General features: G+C 44.0%; 1 protein-coding gene across 5 annotated transcripts in view; it reads left to right on the top strand.

The window, feature by feature from the left end:
* The window catches only part of MICAL3 (microtubule associated monooxygenase, calponin and LIM domain containing 3), a 271,709-nt gene that overhangs the window by 58,930 nt on the left and 189,321 nt on the right, over positions 1-23,458 (top strand). For 2 of the 5 annotated variants that reach the window (XM_039249995.1, XM_039249994.1), the window contains exon 1: positions 6,400-6,483. The exons of 1 other annotated variant lie outside the window; for it this stretch is intronic. The gene's annotated coding sequence lies outside the window, so the exon portion shown is untranslated. Of the gene's footprint in view, positions 1-6,394; positions 6,484-23,458 lie in introns of those variants that run through there. 2 more of the 5 variants (XM_039249997.1, XM_039249996.1) reach the window with 2 other exon arrangements.

Here is a 23,458-nt window from a genome sequence, read left to right as displayed (position 1 = left end):
TTTCAGTCAGCATTTTTTAGCTTTGCCACGAGAGAAAGCTGACCTGATCTAAGTTTTTAAAATGGGGGGAGGAGGGGGAGGTAATTACTGTTTCATATAACTGGCTTCCCATGAGACTTGATTCAGGGCTCACAGATGAGACCAGGTCCAGCTCTGTCTCTCTCCATTTCTCAACTCCACTCCTTCTGGTTTGTTCGTCTTGCAGGCCAGTTCTACTTCATGGCCCCAGATGGCTGCCAGCAGCTCCCAGAGCTACCTGTATCTGACTTCAAATCCAGAGAAAGGTTGTGATCAATACCAGCCAAACTACACTGAGAATGGGGGAAGGGTAAATTCTTCAATGGGAAATTAGGCTGTTGATGGCTGGAGAAAAGGAGATCTGTAGAGGCAACCACAAAACAAAGATAAAGCCAAGGAACAAGAAAGATAAGCAAGAGCTGAGAGTAATAGTGAGTGGATTAGCCAGCCACTCAATGTAAAGGATGGACTGCCAGGTTGGCCCATCTTGGACTTGACCCCATAACAGAATTGGGCGTTGTTGAAGAAACGCAAACTGATTTTATTAATTTTTTGTTTAGTTTTGAGAGAGAGAGGGGTGGGGAGGAGCAGAGAGAGAGGGAGACACAGAATCCAAAGCAGCCTCCAGCTTCCAAGCTGTCAGCCCAGAATACACTGTGGGGCTCAAACCCACAAACTGTGAGATCATGACCTGAGCTTAAGTCAGATGCTTACCCGACTAAGCCACTTAGGCACCCCTCAAACTGATTTTAATATTAGCCAGTACTAAGTATAACTCAGGTGACTGATACCCATTTTAGCTGAAAAAGTTTCTATGCTTGAATTTGTTACCCATTTCAAAATTATAATGTATAGATTTAAGTGTTGTTTTGAGCCATCTGTTTCACTATCTTTTTTATTGGTTCAGGTGAAATGATACTGAGTTTGTCTGAGCATTGATCATTTGAGCAGATTCTACTCTGATTTTTCTATCCTTTTTCAGGGATTTGGGAGAAGAATGGTTGAATGGAGGAAAAGGGAAACACTCATTTTGCGATTTAATTCCAGGGTACTTGAAAGGAAAAATGGACATTTATTACCTTGATAGGTAAAAATACACTATAATAATTAAAACAATGAGATGTTTTTCATCTGTCAAATTGTCAAGGATTACAAAAGAAGACAAATGCCCAGGATTGGTGAGGGTTCAGAGAAATAACCCTATCATACCTTGCTGGTGAGAAAGTAACTGATATAAACTTCCTGAGAGACAATTTGGCAATGTAAATGAAACATTTAAAAATACTCATGTCTTTTGACAAAGGAATTCTATTTCTAGAAATACTAGAAAATAATCATAGACATATATAAACATTTACCTATATGGATAATCCTTGAAGTTACATACAATAAGGAAAAATTGGAAATAATCTTAATGACTAAAATCTTCATTAAGAAACGTTAAGTATAGCCACTTAAAGTTTAGTCACTTAAAATAATGAATTAGAATAATATATATAGGCATGGGAAAATTCGTTAAGGAGAAAGTAGACTGCAGAGCAGTTTGATCAAATTTTATTTAAAAGATACATACCGGGGCACCTGGGTGGCTCAGTTGGTTAAGTGACTAACTCTTAATTTCAGCTTGTGGTTGTGGGCTTGAGCCCTACATCCAGCTCTGTGCTAAGCATGAAGCCTTCTTGGGAATCTCTCCCTCTCTCACTGCCCCTCTCTCCCACTCACTCTCTCTCTCTCTCTCTCTCACCCAAAATAAATAAATAAACTTAAAAAAATAAAAGATACATACAAAAAAAAGAAGACACATACACAAAGAAAATATAGGAAAATACATTAAAATAGTAACAGTGATATGCTGTTGAAGGTAATAGGTAATTTTAAATTTTTTGTACTTTTCTGTATGAAAGATTTTTAAACAATGAACATGTATTACTTTTGAAATCAGAAAAAAATATTTTCTTAAAAGTAAGACAGAATATACTGCAATTCTTCTTTTTTTTAATTTTTTTAAAAAATTTATTATTATTATTTTTTTATTTCTAGGAGAGAGAGAGAGACAGCGTGAGCAGGGGAGGGTCTCGAGAGAGAGGGAGTCACAGACTGAAACAGGCTCCAGGCTCTGAGCTGGCAGCCAGCACAGAGCCCGACGCGGGGCTCGAACCCACAAACCGCGAGATCATGACCCAAGCGAAAGTCGGACCCCTAACCGACTAACCCACCCAGGCGCCCCTATACTGCAATTCTTCTAATGTCCAAATTGTGGATTGATATTATTTCCTCTCCTGTTTCATACATGTCTAGTTATTTCTGGGCACCCTGCATTTCTCTACTTTCCTCCCCAATATATATGCCCACATCCCTGCACCCCACCCCCTGCCTTCTCTCAGAATTCAGCCCAGTGATCCTCCTCCTATTCTAGATGATGGCCATTCAAACATGAGCTTGCAATTAGACTGGGGATGGAATCCTGTCACACACTTTTTCAGGAGTTCAGGCTGATCCATTCCTCAGCAAGTGGATCTGATGTTTATCAACTTCTCTAATTGATAAACTTCATGTGTGATCCTTCAGGATAACCCCACACAATCTGACTGTCCTTTGGGCCAATAGTAGGTGCTCACTAAATGTTAGAGTGCATAAATAAAGCACTTAGATAAGTGCATTTGAGAGCTCTGTGGAGATAAGAAAATACTGGAGAGCAATGGGAGTGAAAATTGGCTGGACTGACTAGTCCTGGACCAGGCAGTGAGCAACCCAGAAGTATTGGCTTCAGAATTACCATGCTCAGCCTTCTTAATCGATATTAAAAGTTTACTGACTTCCACATCATTTTGCCAGTGTGTCCACCCCTGTGAGGATTTCAGCAGTTTAAAAAGAATGAAATCAGGGGCGCCTGGGTGGCTCAGTCGGTTGAGCGTCTTACTTTGGCTCAGGTCATGACCTCACGGTTCATGGGTTCAAGCCCCACATCCGGCTCTGTGCTGACAGCCAGCTCAGAGCCTGGAGCCTGTTTCGGATTCTGTATCTCTCTCTCTTTCTGACTTTCCCCTGCTCACACTGCCTCTTTCTCTCTCTGTCTCAAAATAAATAAAACATTGAAAAAAAAAAGAATGAAATCATTAGCCCAGCTTCTATGTTCAGGGCTATGTTACAGGTGTCAGTGGAGCAGGATATTTTACTAAACAGCAATTTGGAAATGTCCCTGAATCTGTCAGCCCTGCACATAGAGATTCCTTCTTCATAGGCATGGTGCTGGCTCTATCTCCAGGTGCTCGAGGCGGGGAGGGGGGGCGGGGTAGGGTGGGGGTGGGTGGGGGCAGTGCAGTTTTTGTTGCCATTTACTATTGAATTTGCCAGATGTGTCAAAGGCATAGTCTCATTATAAACAATAAGCCAGTAGAAAGAAATACATAGTGCTTCTCACTCTTTGTAGAAGCCCTCCTTGACTTGTTTTCTGCCTATGGTAATAATAAGCGCTGGTACCATTCTCCCTGGATTTTATGGTTTGGTTTGCTGTTATTTGTTCCTGTGTTGCTTATAATTGTTCTCTACTTGTTATATGTGAAAAGATTGTGTTCACTCAGGAAGCAGGGATTTCAATGGGAAAGACGGACAACTTGGAAAACCAGACTTCATTATTTACCAGCCTTGTTACCATAGCCAAAATGGTCAGCCTTTCTAAGCTGTAGCTTTCTTCCTCACTGCAGACAAACTGCCTTTAACCTTCCTGACATAATTGTTTTGAGGCTTAAATGATACTATAGGTATAGAACTGTTAAAAATGATTTAAGTGTATGACATTATCTCTTGAATAGAATGAAGTAGGTTCTTAAGAAATAGGAGCTGGGTGCTTGAGTGGCTCGGTCGGTTAAGCCTCTAACTCCTGATTTTAGCTCAGGTCATGATCTCAGGGCTCATGAATTCCAGCATCACATCAAGCTCTGTAGCTCTGTGCTGAAAGTGCAGAGCCTGCTTGATATTTTCTCTCTCCTTATCTCTGCCCTTCTCCCACTCACACCCTCTCCTGACAAAATACTTTAAATAAACTTAAAAAGAAAAAGGAGTAGGAGATAGTAAGTATTGTGCTGTGGGGCTGTGAAGGTAGAAACTACAGTTAGACCTCTACTGTGTACACTTGGGCAAATCAGCTTCTCTAAGACTCACTTTTTCTCCACAAAACAGTAATAATAATAGCATTTCATAGATTTGATGTGATGGTGAAATGAAATGATATATGCAGAGCACTTCCCAACAGTACTTAGCACATAGTAACCATTCAATGAATGTAAGCTGCTGCTGTTGTAAATGAATGAGAGAGGTAATTATGTCAATAAAAATTGCATGTTGGAGGGATGCCTGGGTGGCTCAGTTGGTTAAACATCCGACTTTGGCTCAGGTCATGATCTCGTGGTTCGTGGGTTTGAGCCCCACATCAGGCTCTGTGCTGAGAGCTCAGAGCCTGGAGCCTGCTTCAGATTCTGTGTGTGTGTCTCTCTCTGCCCCTCCCCCACTTGCACTCTGTCTCTCAAAAATGAATAAACATTAAAAATTTTAAGAAAAACATAGTGCCATTAAAAAAAAAAAGAAAAAAATTGCATATTGGGGCAGAAACTCAGGATCATGGTAGCACAGAATAGAAATGGGAGTTCTTTTTTTTTTTTAATTTTTTTTTAATGTTTTATTTATTTCTAGGAGAGAGAGAGAGACAGTGTGAGCAGGGGACGGTCAGAGAGAGAGGGAGTGACAGACTCTGAAACAGGCTCCAGGCTCTGAGCTGGCAGTCAGCACAGAGCCCGACACGGGGCTTGAACCCACGAACCGCGAGATCATGACCTAAGCGAAAGTCGGACGCTTAACCGACTAAGCCACCCAGGCGCCCCTAGAAATGGGAGTTCTATAAGCTAGCAGCTTCTGTCAATCAACTTGGGAAGTTTTCATGGAGAAATAATTGGAGGATGAGCAGGGTGGGAGGGGGGTTGTAGAGTGGAGCTATTAGAAAAATATCCTAAACACCCCTTATAATTTGGAAGAAGATTGGGTGGATGTAGGGTGAGCAGATGATGGAAGGTCAAAAAGTTCTGAAGAATGAAGGTGGAGCTGGTGTGAAGTTTGGTGGTCAAAACGTAGTCCTAACTTCCTGAATAAAGCTCTAAAATAGAGCAGACTAAGCCCCCAAGGGATGTTTTCAAAGTCTTGAATTTGACATGTAGTGTGACCAAAAAAGCATGATTGGCCATGGATAGTTGAATGGCATTCCAGAGACTTCAGATAGCACTTCAGCAACCCTGATGAAGACTTTAGCGAGCTGTGGCAGGGACTCTGGACAGTTCAACAGGTGAATTAACTATTAATTGAAACTTTGATACTGAGGAGGAAGAGAGAAGGAAGAGATGACTCTTGCAAGAGTAGAAATTATGAGATCCTGGGGATAGTAAAGAGTTGAGGTGTTTTCCTCACATAAGAAGAATGCTTTAAGAGAGGAGGGACAAAGTATATTGAATTCGTCTTCATAAAAGATGGGGTTTATACTGTCTGTACAAAGGATTTGGTGTCAGAAGGTCAAAGTTCTTTAAGGTGGTGGAGCCTGCCGAATACTGAAGAATGTATGTAAATATTGTGAATTCCATGCAAAGGATTGTAGGATCACAAAACATGAGAGAGACCATCAGAGATCACTTCTAGTCCAATATTGGAGTAGATGAGGAAACTGAGGTGGAGAGGCGGAGTAACCTACCCAGAGTCACACACATATGTCTGGTTCAGTTCTCTCCGTATTTTCTTTTAGCTGTCTAACCCAAACATTTTAGGAGCCCCTAATCTCTTTATTTCCGGTCTGTCCAGGATAGCAGGAAATTTCTGGTTTGGTTTTGTCGTGGCTTGACGGCAACAAACAAGTTCCCTTTAAACGAATGCTCTCTTCTCCCCATCTGGCAGGGTTGATATGCCCACCGTGTTTTCCCATTGGCCATTTTGTGTGGCTTCTTGCGCCCGTCCAAGATTCCCAACCAATCAAATCCTCCCTCTTGCACTTGGCCCAGCTTCGAGGAATGTACCATATGGACCATGCGGGGAGGTAGAGAAGAGGAAGGGAGTGGCGACCGCTCGTTTCTTTACCTTTTGCATATAGCCGTGAGATTCTGGCAAAGTCTGAGCCTGTAGGTAGCAACGGCAACCGTAAGGACGGGAACCACGTGCCATTTTCAGAGGCGCACTTGGATTTGTCACCCCCGAGGCCGGGGTCCTATGGTCGGGGCTCGAGGGCCGCAGCCCCCGCCCTCCCATGTGCCCGCCCAGCCACCGGCGGCGGCGCCGCTGCTGTAGCTGCCGCCGCTGCTGTTGCCCGCGCGGACGCTGCGGCTGGCGCGCTGGGGCTGCGGGCTTGCGGGGCTGCGGGCCCGGAGCGGGGCTCGGCGGCCCGGGCCGGCCAGGGGACGCCGGCGCCGGGGGACACACCAGCATGAGGCGGAGGTGAGGACCGGGCTTCGGGACCCAGACCCGCGCCAGCCGTTCCGTGGGGGCCGCATCCCACCCGCGCCCTGAGCGCAGCGTTTTCGGGGCCCCCAGAGGGCGGCTTTGGAGCAGGCGACCGAGGCTACCCAACCTGTGGCTGAGGACTTGCCCCCTCTGGGCAGCCCGGAGGGCTCGGGACCCGCCGTGGGCGCTTGGCGCCTCCTTCTGGCGGCCCCTTCGAGCCCTCTCCCTAGCGGGGCGGCGGACCGACGAGGAAGCCCCTCCTCGCGCTTCCCCGGCCCTCCCGGCCCCTGCCCTTGACCTCTAGGAGTTCGATGTTCGGTCAAGTGCGGCCCCACGGGCCCCCCAGAGTTCTAGGGGAGGCTGGCACTGGCGGAAGCCCTGGGAAGCGGGAGGCTTCCAGCGATCTGCGAGTGGGAGGGAGAGTGGCTTGGAATGAGTCTTCTGGGGAAGTTCTGGGGGGGCGGGGGCGAAGATCTCTTATCTTAACCGGGGTCCGGAGGCTTAGGGATGGGGTGTGCACTGCCCTGCCGCCCCAGCCCCGCCACTGGGCCATTGGCTTTCCACTGGAGCTGAGGTGTGGGACTCCTCTGTCGCACCGTGACTGGACAAGTCCCTTCCTCCCGAGGGTAGATCCTGTCCTGATACCCTTGATTGGGAGTCTAGCAGATGGACGAGTGTGGGTTGCTGAGTCGCGATGGTCACGTGGCCACGAGAGAGCCGTGAAGTGCTTTTCCCCTTTTATTTTCTTATGGTAGTGTTGGACTGGTTGAGATGATGGCAGCCACATACGTCACTTATCTGTGAGCCACCCCCCTTTGCCTAACTGCCTTACAAGGTGATAGCGTTATTGGAGGTCTGCGTGGTACCCTGAAAATTCCTAGTTTAACAATCACCCTACGGAGCCCTATACACAGGTCAGAGCTTTGCGGGTTCTGGCACCGGTGGTAAACTAGTCATCACAATTGTTTGTAGGGCCCCTCAGGCAAGGCCTCTATCTCGTCCCATCCAGGACCCTATATCTTGACTGATTTTTTTCCAGAGTCTTAATTCAGGGAAAGCTTTTCCAAGAATATGGAACACAGTTATGTTCTTTTAACGTTAGTGTTTCACACAGATATTATGGTTAACATAAAGTGCGTTAATGCAAAGGTCAGTTGTGAAAATTGTCCTTTTTAAGGTTTATTACTTTTTTCTTTTCTTTTTTTTTTAATTGTTAATGTTTTTATTTATTTCTGAGAGAGAGAGTGAGAGTGAGCAGGGGAGGGTCAGAGAGAGAGGGAGACACAGACTCTGAAACAGGCTCCAGGCACTGAGCTAGCTGTCAACACAGAGCCCGATGCAGGGCTGGAACTCATGAACTGTGAGATCATGACCTGAGGCAAAGTCAGACGCTTAACTGACTGAGCCACCCAGGTGCCCCTACTTTTTTTCTTTTTAAGGGGGTTGTAGATAGAATGGCATTTACGCATCAGAACATCAGTGTGCGTTTGGTCCCATCTGACAGTGTGCTTTGTAGACCATTATTTAGGATGATGGCTTGTACCCCAAGGGTGAGAATGAGTTGGGTTTTAAAAGTGAGAACGATGGGGCACCTGGGTGGCTTAGTCGGTTAAGCGTCCGACTTTCGCTTATGTCATGATCCCGCAGTTCGTGGGTTCGAGCCCCGCATTGGGCTCTGTGCTGACTGCCAGCTCAGAGCCTGGAGCCTATTTCAGAGTCTGTGACTCCCTCTCTCTCTGGCCCTCCCCTGCTCATGCTGTCTCTCTCTCTCTCCTAGAAAAAAAAGCATTAAAAAAAAAAGTGAGAACGATATCTCACTTTGAATTGCTGCTGCCAGCAGAAAGGCTTACCTCTTGTTACCTGGCCGCACAGATGCCAATTCATTGTGGTTGCTTTCTCTTGTGAGCACATCTGTAAATATCCTTTAAGAGGATATTATAAATTCTGTATTTGATTGTTAAGCGTACTCTTGGGTCAGTAATTTGGCTCAGGTTGTTTTAGCCCTACTGTGAGCTTTTCTTGTGCTCCATTTTTAAAAATTCTTAAACTTTTTGGATAGTATATTAAATAGCTTCAGTTAATTCCAGAATTAGTGGAGAAACATGGTTTGAGTATTCTTCTTGCAAAGAATCTTTAGGAACTGGGATCTTGTTCCTATCCAAGACTCCTTCGTGTGATCATAACACTAACCTTTGAAATGTCTAGAACTTGTCTGTCAGACTGATTCCCCCCCCCACCCCCCACTCGGGGGTGTTTGATTTTCAGTTTTAGGTCCAGAAGCTGAGTTTCATTCTTAACCTAGTATAAAAATTGTGGTGTTACAGTTAAAGGTTAAGGTGGGAAGGGATGGTGGCTAATTTTCCTAACTTAAGAAGGAAGCATGCAAAACTGCATCCGATTCATCAACCACATGTCTATCTCCCAAAGAGGGAAAAAATTTTTACCTGCTTTTATTAATCATCTACTATGTACCAGGCACTGAACTAAGTATATATATTAGTCCAAAGCCCATTTTCTCTCCCACATCTACAAACATTATGAAACAGTCCTCCCTCACTAAATTTAGTGACATGTGGTTGATGAATCGGATGCAGTTTTGCATGCTTCCTTCTTAAGTTAGGAAAATTAGCCACCATCCCTTCCCACCTTAACCTTTAACTGTAACACCACAATTTTTATACTAGGTTAAGAATGAAACTCAGCTTCTGGACCTAAAACTGAAAATCAAACAAGGAAAAAATTGAGTTCTTCTTCCCGGCTCACCTGTTACATTTTTAAAGCACTCAGTATAGGAGAGGAAATGGTCAGAATTGACCCTTTCTTGGGTCTTTTGAGTAGTCGTCCTGCAGATAAGGAATTTGGTTGTTGTTGGTTTAACATGTCCAAGTGGAACTAAAAACCTTTTCTGATTTCTCCTGACACTGGTACCTGAGAAAAGGCCTAAGATGATTGAAGCTTGACCAGCAGACAGGGGCACAGGCTTGGATTTGGTGGGCATTGCAAGGAGCAGTCTTTTACTTCTTCCTGCTTTAGCAGACTCCATGTGAAGATTAAAAGGCTATCAAACCTTATGTTCTTTAAAGAGAAAGAAATGTCACTCGTTTATTTATGTCCAATAATATTGGGTGTGACACTTTAATAATAATCATACTCTGGATTCACATTACTTTCTCTTTGTAGAAGCTTTTTCATTGCCTTTTAAAAAAATGTTTATTTGGGGCTCCTGGGTGGCTCATTCGGTTAAGCGTCTGACTTCAGCTCAGGTCATGATCTCAACGGTTGGTGGGTTCAAGCCTCGCGTCAGGCTTTATGCTGACAGCTAGCTCAGAGCCTGGAGTGTGCTTCAGATTCTGTGTCTCCCTCTATCTCTGACCTTACCCTGCTCATGCTGTGTCTCCCTCTCTCTGTCAGAATAAATAAAAACATTAAAAAATTAAAAAAAATGTTTATTTTTGAAGGAGAGGGGTGGGGCATGAGTGGGGGAGGGACAGAGAGAGGGGGAGACACAGAATCTGAAACAGGCTCCAGGCTCTGAGCTGTCCCCGCAGAACCCAGTGCGGTGCTCAAACCCACAAAATCATGATCTGAACCGAAGTTGGATGCTTAACCAACTGAGCCATCCAGGTGCCCCAGCTTTCATGGATTCCACTTGTCTCTGAGCTGTTCAGAGTTTAGTACAGTTTATTATTCCCACTTTATAGAAGAAAAAGTGGAGGTGACAGAATTTGCTCTCAGTTGCAAGTAAGTTGGTGCCTGAACTGGACTTGAATTTAGTTTTCCTTCTTATATTACATTTCATTGATACTTTTGTAGGGGGAAAAACACTTTTGGGGGGGGAACTAAAAGGACTTAAAGATAATAGACTATTGTGCTTTTCTGATTACTAGACAGCTATGGATAGTTGATGTTTATTGAGTGCTTAAGTATGGGAGCCTGTGCTAGGTGCTTTATGTATTTATTTATTTATTTATTCCTCACAACAGTATACAAGGTAGGACTTATTATTATCCCCAGTCTTATAGATAATGAAATAGGGTTTGATGAGATCCTAGGTCAAAGGAGTGACAGCACGGCTGGCACTCAGACCTGAACTGTCCAATTCCAAAGTGTGTGCTCTTAACTCCCATGCTTTAGTGGTGACTAAGGAGCAGACGTCACAGTCCCTAACTTCTGTTGCTGGTGCCTCCCTGGGGCCTGATGATCTGTGATTGTACTGAGGCTTTGTTTTTCCTTGAAGTAAAGTTTTCACGGACTTTCCTTGTACCACAAGTATTCCTCTAGCCAGGTGGAGGGTCATTACTTTAGAAACATAATCAGAGCTGAAAAAGCATCTATATTTGGAGATTATGAAGTATATAATAAGACCAAAAGGGGAGAATAGGAAAAGAGAATCAAGGTGGTTTGTTGACAGGCAATTTGTGATATTCTAACACAGGGAATGTCTTTAGTACCCAGGCTTTTTTACTTAAGCTGTGAGTTGAAATTGTAAACCAGGAGGCATGGCAGGCCTGGGCTAAAATCTGTGTAGTAAATAAGGCTCTCAGCTTCCACTTTAGATGGCAAAGTTGAAAATCTGATTCCTTGTCAGTCTTTAACTTCCTCAAACAATGCAGTAAGTTGTGGGAATGGTGGGGATATTATTTGGAAATTTACCTAAACTCTTTGTGGACTTCCCCTTCCTTCTCTCCACCCCCACCCCCATCTTTGATTCCACTTTTCAGAATTCAGCTCTGATTCTGTAGAATTGGGTGGAATCGTGGAGGGTGTCAGGCTCCAAGATGCTTGGGGATACACCAGTGGATAGAACGTCCCGGACTCTGTGGGCTCAGCTGTACATGACTTGTTGTTTTCTTGGTGTGGGCTTTAGCTTGGCTATGAAGGTTTATAGTCCTCGAGAAACTGGGGAGGGAGGACAGGGTAGCTTATCACCCCCAAACCCTGCAATTCATTGGCATTTTGTCATTGGCGAGTCAGAATTTCCCAGAGGAGAGAAAATTGCCACAACTTACAAAAAAAAAAAAAAAAAAGGACAGTGGTGGTTATCAGATTACAGAAGGGAGGCGAGGTAGGACTGTTGGTCTGTACCTTGCTGAGAGGCGGAAGGACAGGAGTTTTTGCTGAGTATTAAGTTCTTTGCTAAGAACAACTAACTGTGTCTCCCTGCATCCCTCTAGCAGGGTCTGCTCTGTCTGTCGCAGAAGGGAGAAGCGAGCGAGCGTGTCTTGGTATGTGAATGAAAACCAGGAAAGGCGTCTTTCTGCATTAGACAGGTCTACAGAGGTCTCTTCTTTTTTTTTTTTTTTTGTATATTGTATATCCAGTGAAGAATCTGGTTTGGTTAACTCTGGAAGGAGAGAGACAGCCAGTGGTTAACTAGTAGGCTTTAATGACTTCTTTACTACTTTAAGATAAATAATAACTAAAAGGCAAAGTGAAACTTTGATCCCAGCCTTGTCCTCTCTCCTGCCCTGCTTTTCTTTTGTTGTTGATTTAAGTAAAATATGGAGGAGACTTGAGTTTGGGGAGGTCTTTCCTATGTTAGTGTTGGAGCTTAGGAAGAGAGGAGGAGAAGAGTAATCCAAAGGAAACATTAAGAGTAGCCAATACTTGGGGCTCCTGGCTGGCTTAGTCGCTTAAGCGTCCGACTTTCGCTTAGGTCATGATCTCGCAGTTCGTGGGTTCGAGCCCCGCTCGAGCTCTGCCAGCTCAGAGCCTGGAGCCTGTCTCAGTCTGTGACTCCCTCTCTCTCTGACCCTCCCCTGCTCACGCTGTCTCTCTCTCTCTCTCCTAGAAATAAATAAAAAACATTAAAAAAAACAAAACAAAACAAAAGAGCAGCCAATACTTGGGGCACCTGGGTGGCTCAGTCAGTTAAGCGGCTGACTTCAGGTCATGATCTCACGGTTTGTGGGTTTGAGCCCTGCATCTGGCTCTGTGCTGACAGCTTGGAGCCTGGAGCCTGCCTCAGATTCTGTGTCTCCATCTCTCTTCTGCCCCTCCCCTGTTCACGCTTTGAGTGTCTCTACCTTCAAAAAACTAACTAAATAAATATTAAAAAAAAAAAGAGTAGGCAGTATTTACTCCTAGATGCTATAGCCCCACTGGGTTACCCCAACAGACCTTCAGCGCAGACTGCTCCCAGCCTACAAAACACTGACTTGTACAGTCAGCTGCACTCCTCCCCACCTTACCCCCATTTCAACCACCTCTACCACCAAGTCTGCCTTGTGATTGAGAGTTATTGGGTTTGTGAGTGGAAAAGGAAAAGAAACAAGGAAGGTAGCATCATGATGATAATGACATTAGCAGTGGTTAACAGCAGACACTGAGAGACAATTGACTATGTATCATGCTCAACTCATTCAGTCCTCACAACAGCCTTGGAGGATAGATACTGTTATGATTTTTCCTTTATACATTAGGAAGCCAAGGCACAGGGATCCGTGACTTACTGAGTGCCTCAGTTAGAAAGTCGTAGAGACAGACTTCAGACTTAGGCATTTGGTTCCAGACTTGTGCTCTCATGGACCAGTTAAGGGCAGCTGACTTGAGTAGACTTGCATCTAAAAGTTTTCTCCATCCTGAGGGCCACCTTTCCTCTCTTCCAACCTCCCCTTCATTTTCACATTTAACCCCCTCATACTTTTAAGTTACTGATCTGAAATGCTACAGGAGAGATGTATTTAGGTTAACTGGCTTATACCTTTAAAACTGGGGCAGAGTCATAGAAGGTAATTTTGAAGCATTTAGAGAACACAGGCCCAGGTCGGCTTCCAAGAAGGGATACCTAGGACAGTGTAAGAGTTTGCAGGGACTTAGGGGCTGGACCATGGGATCTGGAAAGAATGTTGATGACCGTTCTGCTCCCAGGAAAGACAAGGAACCCTTTCCTTTCCCTCCTCTACCTTTTTGCTTGGCATAGGTTACTGATTCCCAAGACCTAGAACTTGAGCAAACCCTCTCATTGCCCTAGCTCAACTACTTTATGGCTGGTTTTAATTTCAGTTACTTACTTACTTAAATAAGTTAGTCTGCGGGGCGCCTGGGTGGCTTAGTCGGTTAAGCGTCCGACTTTCGCTTAGGTCATGATCTCGCGGTTCTGTGACTCCCACTCTCTCTGACCCTCCCCTGCTCATGCTGTCTCTCTCTCTCTCTCTCTCTCTCTCCTAGAAATAAAATAAAAATTAAAAAAAAAAAAAAAGTTAGTCTGGGGTCCTAACCGTGTTTGGAACAGAACCTTTTACCCAGTTTGGTCAGAACTGGTCAGAGTCATTATTTATTTCCCTGTGAAAAAGGAAAAGGGAAATATTGTGACCAGTGACATGGACATGTGTCAGTTTGTTTCCAAAACAGGTTTTTCTCAAAACCTTGCAGAGGAAGGGGGAAAAAAAATCAACTTTCTGCCTTTGGCATTTTAAGTATCTTTAGGCAAGTGAGTCCTTTGGGCAGTTATGTAGTAATAGCTGTTATTTTCTGAGTGTTACCGTTGGCCAGATACTGTGTCAACTGCTTTAATATGCATGCATCATTTCTAGTCTTAAGGTAAGTACTGTCACTCCCATTTTACAATAGGAAACTGTTCCAGAGAGGGTGAGGTCCATAAACCCAATGAGTTGTAGAGGCTGGATGACTCTAAATCACCTCGTTATAAGGTGAAATGTTGAGGGAGCAAGAGGAAGAGAAAATGGGGAAGAAAAAGACAGTGTTGAGCAGGAGAAAGAAGTTCATGAGTTGGCAGCATGTATCAGCCCCTAGGATTTATTGCACACTGTATATCTAGCTTCAGTGAGGTGGGTGGAGCACAAAGAAGCCCATGGACTTCAACTATCTTCAGGGAGCCAGGGAACCAAAGTTTGAGAACCTAAGAGTTTTAGATTACACACTGGGACTTGGTTTCAGTACACATTTATTGAGTTACTACTGTATAATAAAGCAAGTGCCAGGTATTAAAACAATGTCTGCCTGCAAGAGGTCACTGTATTTCTAGGGCAGGCAGACACAAATGCAGAAAACCATAGTGTGCTCAGATAAGTCACTTAACTGGCCAGGGAGCCCTGAACATGGAGTGGTCAGAAAATTTATATTTACTTGCAAAATATTCCTTCTTGATTCAGTTTTGTTAACTTCGTGCACATAAGATTGAGAATTTCTGAAATTTACCTACCTTCTGTGGTTATTGTTTCTGGAATGTTTGTGTTTTAGCAAACAGAGGATCTCTTTGCAGTATCTCGCTGGGGCCACCTCCCTCCCCTTCCTGCAGGCTGCCCTTAGGCCTGTCACTGCTGTGGATTTCTTGGGTTTGGTGTGCTCGTCCTTGCATAGTCACTTGGTGACTTGCTTGGATGTGCATGTTCTCCCTTGCTAGAGGTCATGCTGCTGGGCTGTGCCCTTTCCAGGTGTTCTAGCAGGGGAAGGAGCAGTCCTGGGCATCGAAGCTCTCTGACCAATGTTTTGGGAATTAGGTCAGACCATGTTGCCACTATGACTCCTTTCTAACTCTAGGACCACATTACTGTGCCAACAGTAACCTGGGCACCCAGTGGTGGCTGGTATCTGCCAGCCCTCCTACCCCTCCATCTTCCTTAAGTATCTCTTTGTCATATGCTATATATGGAAACTGATATATTGTGGAAAAGCCCTCATGGGGCTTCATATTGCTTGTTATGCTTATATACAGGTTTTGCTTGTGTTTTAATCTTTTATAAGACCTTTGTATCACTGTAATCACCTCCATTCAAGTAGAAATTACTTATCTCTCCTAGAAATTGAGTTGACTCAGTTTGGTAATAACATTTAGGACTCTTTCACATGCTGCTAATGAAAAGTTCTCTCTGTTCATGACCAATGACTCCATCGAAGGTTCATCAGCTTAAAGGTACCCCTTGCTTTAAGCAAACCTAAAAAAATTGTTTTTAATGTTTTATGTATTTTGAGAGAGAGGGATAGAGACAGCGTGAGCAGGGGGAGGGGGTAAGAGAGAGAGGGAGACACAGAATTAGAAGCAGGCTTCAGGCTCTGAGCTGTCAGCACAGAGCTTGATGCAGGGCTTGAACCCACGAACTGTGACATCATGACCTGAGCTGAAGTCAGACGCTTAACCAACTGAGCCACCCAGGCGCCCGTAAGCAAACTTGTTGTATGGAAATTGGATTGACCTCCAAAATATAATAGTCTCTGTCTATATTTCTTGGCTTTAAATTTATCACCATAAAGGAATTTTGCAACAGAATTCCCTCTCTAAGAATTTAAAATTTTACTTTTCTTTTTTTTTTTTTTTAAATGTTTTATTTATTTCTAGGAGACAGAGAGAGAGACAGCATGAGCAGGGGAGGGTCAGAGAGAGAGGGGGTCACAGACTGAGACATAGGCTCCAGGCTCTGAGCTGCAGTCAGCACAGAGCCCGACGCGGGGCTCGAACCCACGAACCGTGAGATCATGACCTAAGCGAAAGTCGGACGCTTAACCAACTAAGCCACCCAGGCACCCCAAAATTTTACTTTTCTAGAGACAACTTTTTCAGGCAGTCTGATCTTCCACCACTGGCATGTCACTAACCTGCCTGGCTTTCTCCCTCCCCCAGTATACATGCAGCCTCAGAGTCACAGATGTTACTGGGCTCTGCCTTTACAGGCTCCCAGGCCTATCATCCATGCTTGTTGGTGTGGCATTCAGAACCAGCTGCAGTTATGGCTGTCCGTCAGTGTGCATCCCAGTTACGCTCAACTGGCCAGGTTTTGCTCATCCAGTGTTCATTTGCATGCCAGGATTCATCGGGACCATCTCTGTGGTACCTCACTTGGCTCCATGTACAGTTTCCTTTCATACTTGTCTCAGGTTAATTTTGTAGGCTTTCATGACGCCCAAACGTTTGGGCATAGGTAGAAAGGCAAGAAATTCCACAGTGAAGCATATAGATTGTTCCCTGTTAGTAGACTAAAGCAGGCCAAGGTGGCTGGGTAAAAACCTTATTTATACTGAAGTATGGGACAGGTGATAATGGAACTAATATAGCAGGAGTCTACTTTATAAATACACTTATGACATCATCTCCTTTAATCCTTAACAACAGTTAAGTATATGGTGCCCACTTAACAGGTTGGGAAACACGAAGCTCAGTGACATGAGATGACCTGCCTGATTGATACCTCTCAGCTGGTGAATAGTGAAGCTAAACTAGATTTAAAAAAACAAAATGTGGGGTGCCTGGGTGGCTTAGTCACTTGAGTGTCCTACTTTGGCTTAGGTCATGATCTCTTGGTTCATGAGTTTGAGCCCCGTGCCAGGCTCTGTGCTGACATTGCGGAGCCTGGAGCCTGCTTCAGATTCTGTGTCTCTGTCTTTCTCTCTGCCCCTTCCCTGCTCATGTTCTCTCTCTCTCTAAAAAGTAAACATTAAAAAAATTTTTTAAAAAGCACCAAAATGTGTAGAGGTTAAAAACACGAACACTGAAACTAGACTGTCCTGCACCAGTTTACTAGGGTGTGTGACTTTGTGTTCTTTAACCTTCTTGGGCCTCAGTTTCTTCATCTATGCAATGGCATCACAATCCTGTTTACTTTGTACATTTGTAAGCATTCAGAATTCTGCCAGGTACCCACTGAGCACCCTAAGTATTAGCTAGTACTATTGACTGTTGCTTACAAAACTTGGAGAAGAATACTGAGACACTGGGTTTCTTCCCTTCCAGACACAGAGTATGTGTAAGTACATGTTTAATATAGAAGTACCTTCAAATGCCTCCTGCCTTTAACTTTTGCTCTCTACCTTATTACTCTTGGCCTCATCCCTAGCTCTGTATTCTTTTTTTTCTTCTCTTCTCTTCTCTTCTCTTCTCTTTCTTCTTCTTTTTTTTTCATTCTTTTTCTTATTAGCAACTGTGTAGACTTCCTGGAATAATTTGTTCATTAATTTGTCATCTATTGGGCCCTTCCTCCACATGCAATGTACTGGGTATTAGGGTAGGGCACAGGTTCAAAGAAATATATGACCTTACCCTGTTCATAACTAATACATCTATTCTAGAAAATACAGTATGAATGTAAAAAACAGTTGGGTAAAGAAGAAAGGAAAGCAATGAAATACCAAAGTGACACAGACAGATGACTCTAGTGTCTGGAAAAAACAAGGATAATATCAACTATAGTTGATCCTTGAACAACACAGGTTTGAACTATGTGGGTCCACTTATATGAGGGTTTTTTTGATAAGTACAACATAGTACTATAAATGTCTTTTCTTCATGGTTTTTTAAATAACATTTTCTTTGTTACTTTATTATGAGAAAATAGTGCATATACATACAAAATATGTGCTAATCAACTGTTTAAGTTATCTGTAAAACTTCTAGTCAACAGTTGGCTCTTACTGGGGAGCCAAAAGCTATATGCACATTTCAAACTGCATGGGGGTCCGCACCCTAAGTCGTCCATTGTTCAAGGGTCAACTGTATTACCTTTTGAGAATTTATTATATACCAAGAATGGTTTAGATGCTCTACATGCATTGTCAACTCTGCAGGTTAGGAGATACTACATCACCTCTGCTTTATAGAGGAGGACTCAGAGATATAAGTATTTTGTCCAAGGATACGTAGCATGCAAGTGGGAGGTACCTGGGGTTTGAACCCTAGTCCACACTGACTCCTGTGGACCTGTATACTATTTCCCAGGTCACTGTTAAGATTAAGGATGCATTCACAGCAGTGAGAAGGCCAGCCTGACTGGGTGGGAGTTGGGAGTTGAGTTCAGTGTTTGGGGATTGTCATGCCACGGTCTGTCTGGGTGTTGGGAGATGAGTAAGACGCGTGCCCTCTGGAATCTTACTGTAGCTGGGGAGACAGACACACAAATAGATGATTTCAGTGTAGCGTGGTAAGAACTGTGATGAGGGTAAGTATAGGGTGCTGTGGAAGCAGAGGAAAGGGAACCAGGTAATGCTCCCAGAGTCTTGAAAGGAGGGTTTAGCAGCTGAGGACAAGAAGAGTTTTCTTTTTTTTTTTTTTTTTTAAGTTTTTTTTAATGTTTATTTTTGATAGGGGGAGAGGAGAGAGAGAGAAAGAGAGAGAGAGAAAATGAACATGATCAGGAGAGGGGCAGAGAGAGAGGGAGACACTGAATCAGAAGCAGGCTCCAAGGGTCTGAGCTGTCAGCACAGACCCCAATGTGTGGCTCGAACCCACAAGCAGCAAGATCATGACCTGAACCAAAGTTGGAAGCCCAACTGACTGAGCCACCCAGCCGCCCCAAAAAGAGTTTTCTAAAAGGCAGAGAACAGCATGAACAAAGACATGGCCTTCATGGGTTTTTCTCACTAAAAACCAGTTTATTAACCTGGTCTGATGGATGCTGTGGTACAGTATGAAGTTTATAGGCAACAGGAATTTCATTAGAGGTGTTGAAACACAGAGCAATAGTAGTAGTATGTCTATAAAGAGCCGGAAGTACACATTCTCGGTTTCAGTGGGCTGTGTGGTTTCTGATGCAGCTACGCAGCTGCTGTTCTAGCAAGAAAGTAGCCATAGACCATTGGTAAACAAATGGGCATGGCTCTGTGCCAACAAAGCCCTTATTTGTGGTCCTCTGAGTTTAATTTCACACGATTTTCACATGTCTCAGAATAGTCTTTGGCTTTTCTTCCCCCAAGCCATTTAAAAATGTAAAAACCCTTCTTTGCTTGCAGGTTGGATTTGGCCAACAAGTCATGGTTCGCCTACCCTGACAGTAATTCAGGTGTGACACGACAAGCCACTGGGACAGGTTGTTGGCAGTGGAAACAGAGAGGAAGGGACTCCATGCCAGAGACATTTTGCAAAGAGGACACTGATTAGATAGAAGAGATACAGAGAGAAAAGAGCTCCAGAGGATGCTGAAGCTTCAAGTTTGGTGCCTTCCCAGGCCCCTCTTGGGGGCTTATTTTCCACGTGCTGAGAGTAGGACTTGGTTCTGGAGAAAAACAGAGATAGCGGATGCCGTATGTGCTCCCAGACTTCTGTCAGCATTGTGAATTGTCCTGATCGTCTCCTTCCGACTCACTGTGTCTAAGCCACCTTTGCTGCCGTGGCCTCTGGAGTGCTGTAGGTGGGAAGTGGCTCCTGCTCTGACTGAGACAGCATACCTTCCTGTTTGTTGGGGCCCAAGTTCAGTTCATTTGTTGGATAAGTGTTTTTATATAATTTCAAGTTTACAGAGACGTTGCAAGAGCAGCTCCCTTGTGCCTGTTAGTTAGATCTATTAAATTAGATTTTATATCCTCCTTGCTCTCCTCCCATTTTTTTCTGACCTGTTTCAAAGTTGGCAACATTGTGCCCCTTTTTACCCGTAAATACTGCAGCACGGATATATCAAGACAGGATGGTAATGACACAGTAATGACGGGATGGTGATCAACGGCAGGAAACTTAACATTGATACACCCTTCGTTGTTTTTGAACCTAGCACACCTCCAATAGCTGTTACTCATAGATTATCTGCCATCGGTAGATAATGATGCTGCTATCCCCTCCCAGCAGGTACAGACACAGGTGGCTACCTGCTTGTTTTTGGGACCCACACTCCCTGCAGTGTCAGTTCTCTAGGACTCATGCTTGAGCTGACCACTGGGTTGTTCCGAAGGAAGAAACAGCCCCAGGGCTGAAGGATCACTTGTTATCTTGAGTTTCTAAGCTGCCAGAGGACGGGCACTATGGTTCACTTGTCATATTGACATACTGACATTGCCATTTCCTGATGCCTTCTTGAGAAAGTCAGTCTCCTAAATGGAGGACAGCAGCCACAGCACCCAAGATCTCACTTATAGTTACAAGCACGTTCTTTCTTCTGGTCTTCCTCTCCTCCCTTGCTCCTCAGGCTATGGAAGGTGGTTCTTCTGGGGTGGATTTTGTTCCAGGCCTGATCTGGAAAATGAAATGGAATTATATTGGAGTAATGTATTTTGGAAATAAAATGGGAGGAAAAGCTATACTACCTTTTCTAAGTCAGAGCAAAAAGGGATTTTCTGTTTTTGCTAGTTTTAGAGACTGAAACCAGAAACGGGAATGTCTGAGGCATACTCTTTAATTCCTTATGAGTAGTAATAGCTTGTTTAGTTCCATGGGAACTATGAGAAAAGGAATCTGGAAATTCTGCGCTTGATGAGAAAGGAATAAAGGGAAGGCTTTTATCTTTGTATAACTTGAGTGACTCATTCCATTTATCTAAGTTCAATGTGACTTAACAAAATGCTTGATCTTTGCCAGTGTGGACGTGATTGGGACCCTTCACTGTGTTCAGTCATGACTGACCTTCAGCGAGGCCATTCTTGTGAGTAAGGACATCTGAAATCCAAGTCAAGAGTCCTGAGAGTCTTAGGTCTGCAAGGCCCTGTGCCTTGGGGTGGGGGGTGGGTCACAAAGGAGGATAAAGGTGCCGGGTGCCTCTGCATTCCCTGATCTCCCAGTCTACGTGAGAAAACCTTGACTCAGCTGCTACTGTTCAGTGAGCTCAGGTGAATCACTTAATGGTTGTGTGTCACAGTTTTGCCATTTGTAAAGTAGACAGATGTTGGCCATCAGCCATTTAAAGGGACATACTGTAGACAGATGTTGGCCATCAGCCATTTAAAGGGACATACTGTGGATAAAATTTGAGTATAAAATTTGCAGGTGTGCTTGGAAACAAACTACAAGTACTGTGTACGTATTGACATTTTCATAGGAGCATGCTTAACACCGAGGTTACTGCTCACTGCTAGTATAAGAGGACTGATGAGAGATGTCAGAAGTCAGAAGCTGCCCTCACTGGATCTGCTTGTGTTTTCTGCAGTTCAGGGAATACACAAAGGCAAGGCAGACGGATTCAGTAAACATTAACTTAAAAGTACTAGGGACAAACAAAGAGTAGAAGCGACAGGCTCTGTTCTTAAGAGTTCATAGTTCATTTTGGGAGTCAAGATCAATAATAAAAGCAGTTAGTGAATACCAGATAAATACAGAGACTTGAGTATAAACCATGTGGTTACTATTCCCTTTGCTCCCTGTGCTCTAGCTTCTCTGACTGTCTTATTGTTGTTTTTGGACATCGAGGCACACCCTGCCTTTCCACACACTGTTCAGTCCCCCTTAACAAGTCTTCCCTATGGTGGTACCTGGCTGACCTGCTTGGCCTCTGTATGCCTTTGCTTAAACGTTACCTTCTCTAGGAATGCTGCTCCTTCTGAAATTCAGTTTAAAATTTTGGTGTGTCCCCCAGTATTCTAAATTCTTTAAAAAAAATTTTTTTTTTTTACATTTATTTATTTTTGAGAGACAGAGTAAGATAGAATGTGAGTGGAGGAGGGGCAGAGAGAGAAGGAGACACAGAATCCAAAACAGGCTCCAGGCTCCAGGGTTCAGGCTCTAAGCAAGCATTCAGCACAAAGCCTGATGCGGGGCTCGAACCCACGAACCGTGAGATCATGACCTGAGCCAAAGTTGGACGCTCAACTGACTGAGCCACTCAGGTGCCCCACTAAATTCTTAATTCTTTCTATCCTGCTTTACTTTTTCCTCTTTTCCAGAATACTTACCACCCTCTAGCATGTTTTGCTTATGTTTATTGAGAGGCGTATAGTCTGGTCTCTGGAGCCAGACTGCCTGGGTATAAGTGTTGACCTCACCACTTACTACTTATGTGAATTTGGGTAGATTCTGTAACCCTTTTAGTCTCAGTTTCCTCATTTGTAAGAATAATACCTAATTCATAGGATTTTTATGAGGACCAAACAATTTAAATGCTTAGCCTAACACCGGACATGGAGTAGGCGCTACATGAGTGTTTGATAAATACAGTTTTTATTGTCAAATGGAAGCTGCATGAGGTCACGGGTTTTATCTGTTTTGTCCCCTGGTGTATCCCTACTATTTAGAACAAACCCTGGCACAAAGCAGAGGGTAAGTACATGTTGAGTGAATGAAGAGGCTGTGGACGAGTTGGTCTGGAAAGGGGAGCTGTGAGGTGTGGGTCAGCACTGTGGATGGCAGAGGCCGACCTGGGTTCCCAGTCCAGCTCTGCACTTTATCACCTTGGACCAGGGTCTTAATCTCTCCAAGGCTCAAGCTCTCGCTTCCTTTGCAGAGTTGTTAGCAGAATTAGGTGAAATATGTAGTAAGTGCCAAACACGATACTGGCCTGGCTGGTAGCAGATGGTCAGTAAACGTTAGCTCTTTTCCTTCCTCAGCCTCCCTGGAAGAGGTGAGTCAGTGAAGGAAGCGGGAGGAGCAGGGGAAATCCTGAGTCTAGGTGTAGAGAGGGGGACAAAAACAAGATCCTAGGTAAATAAGTGACTATCACCAACACGCTGGACTGGTTAGTAAGAAGGGGCTGTTAGTAAGAACTTTGATGCTAAGATGAGAGTCGTAGGTTGTTTTTTGTTTTTTTTTTTTGTAATTTGATTTTGATACAATTTCAGAAAAGTGCAAGAATAGTATAAGGAACTCTTTCTTTACCCAGAATCATCAATTGTTTTCATTTTGCCCCATTTGCTTTTCATATTCTTTTTTTTCTCTCCATATGAATTAGAGATATTGCATTCCTCGAGCCCTAAATACTTCAGTGTTTATCTCTTAGAAAGAGGAGTATTCTCTTAGATATTGATAGGGAGCCTTGGATTCTTAAATAGGGAAGTGGCACTGTGTAGAAATTACTTGAGGAAGATGAGCTGGAGGCCAAGTGGGCCCATGGGTAGGCAGTTTGGGATAATTTCCATTGGAGGGTAATGAAGGCAGATTGATGACCAGAAGTGGGAAAAGGGATAGACCGAGAGATGTTGAGTGAGTCTTGGGTAATGGGAAAGGAAGTCTCCTATGTAACAAACAGTGCTGTTGTCTAGGGAGGAGAGCAGCATGCATAATCTGAAAAAAGCAAATTCACCTTTATTTTATGCTTGGGAAAATGAAACCTCCCTGGCCCCTTTGTTCATATTACAATCTACAGAGGATAAAGGTCCATCAAATCCT

Source organism: Hyaena hyaena, unplaced genomic scaffold (genome assembly GCF_003009895.1).
Source record: "Hyaena hyaena isolate Hyena2069 unplaced genomic scaffold, ASM300989v1 scaffold_368, whole genome shotgun sequence".
Classification (NCBI taxonomy): domain Eukaryota; kingdom Metazoa; phylum Chordata; class Mammalia; order Carnivora; family Hyaenidae; genus Hyaena; species Hyaena hyaena.
Note: the sequence above shows the minus strand (reverse complement) of the source record. Positions and strands in the feature narration are given on the sequence as shown.